This window comes from Caretta caretta, chromosome 1 (genome assembly GCF_965140235.1).
Source record: "Caretta caretta isolate rCarCar2 chromosome 1, rCarCar1.hap1, whole genome shotgun sequence".
In the NCBI taxonomy this organism is placed as follows: domain Eukaryota; kingdom Metazoa; phylum Chordata; order Testudines; family Cheloniidae; genus Caretta; species Caretta caretta.
The window spans coordinates 241,240,011-241,241,750 of NC_134206.1; positions in this window are offsets into that span (position 1 = coordinate 241,240,011).

Genomic DNA, 1,740 nt, shown 5'->3' on the forward strand with positions numbered 1-1,740 from the left:
TGGAAAGGATCTTTTTACTGTTCCTGATTTTATTTCATGCATAAGGAAAACCAGACATACATTTCATCTCCTTGCCCCATTCCTGTGATTAGTCCTAGAGAAGCACCTTGTTCTGGAAGCCCAGCTTCTGCTGGTGATGTCAAGAGAACTACACTGTACATTTAAACAGAAATTTTAAACAACTCAGTCTCTGAATGGAATGGTACTTGATTGCTAGTGGGGAAAAATAAAAGTATCTGCGTAATGCACTAATGGAGTCTAGTCTGTATTCTTTGATAATTAGGTGGGGTTTTTTCATTCTCAGAGCCAGCAGACCCAGGCCCCTTAGAAGTGCTCTGTGTGAGGTGTTATAGGTCCCCAAAGTGTGGTTGGCTGAGCTGGCTTGAAAAATAAGGGGGGTCTGTCCACTTTGGCAGGTGTTGACTTCATTCAGCAGCTTTCAGGATTTGACCCTGAATATAACAGAAACTATAGACTAAAAATCCCACAAAGTGGATTCCTTAGCTCACACAGATCTTAAAAACAGGCAACGCTTCATAAAAATTAGACATAACGCAGTCTCTGTTCACCAAGCAACGTGCTATTTAAATATTACTCAGGGCCAAATCCACCCCGAGCACTATGTAGGCCAGTGTGCAGTTGTGGAGGCCAAGACCAAAAGAGTAAAATCCAACAAGATTCTTTTTATGAAGACATCAATCCCACAGCTGCAGAAACACTTGCAGCAGCAGCCCTTGACCCAGTCTTGACACAAACCCACTCACACTTCCCGTTTCCTCTTAGATTTTCTAAACTCAAGGACTACAATTCCCAGCATGCACTACTGGATCTCACAACACCACAGCCAGCTGTCCCCAGCATTCTATCACCAATTGGGAATGGCAGCAACGTCAGTGAAGGGTGTTAACAACCTCTTCAGTCTGCAGTAGTGTCTGCTACTGCTGCTCTCTGACCCCTTGGGGTGAAAGAGGAAACAGCTGGTGGATCTGTGGAGGGGCTGATCCAACAGCACCACCCTTTCTCTGATCTTGGCCAAGCCACCAGCCGACATGTAGATGGCACAAAGCAACCTACACAGAAAAGCTAGGAATCCTCCAGTTTTCTCTTCCACTGCAAAGGAGAGTCAAGACTTTAGCTTTAAATGCAGAATTCCAGCTCCGCAGCAAGTAAATCAGCACAGCTCCACTGAGGTCAAGGGATGTGATGCTCCTTTTACTTCCACCTTCTTAGTAAACCACTGAGTCACACCTGTGCAGCTGAGAAAGGAATTTGACTCACTGGCATTACACTAATTTAAACCAGCTCATGAACTGGCCCAGAATATTTGGAGGTAGTACAGACAATGTGGCCAATAGAGATTCATAGAATACAGCAATGAGCCATGATAGGGTATGTTACATTGCTCCACTATTGCCTCAAGCATGTTGAGAGTCACTTCTCTGCTAAAATGGAGCTGTACCGATGTACCCCAGCTATAGATCTGGCCTATAACTGCCAAGAAACCCAGCTACCTGTGATGCACTACACCTGGGCTGCGGGAGAGAAGTGTTACTATATAGGCCTGTTTGTTAGCCTGAGATAAAATTTTGGGTTTGATTTTTGATACCCTTATATCCTTACTAATATGTGTGAACAATGAACAAAGACACTGTGTGTTGCTTCTGCCCAGCTGGATGGGTTTGTTAGTACAATGAGAAAGATAAGGAACAGCTCTAAAATGTTACTGGGTATGGTGGGAGT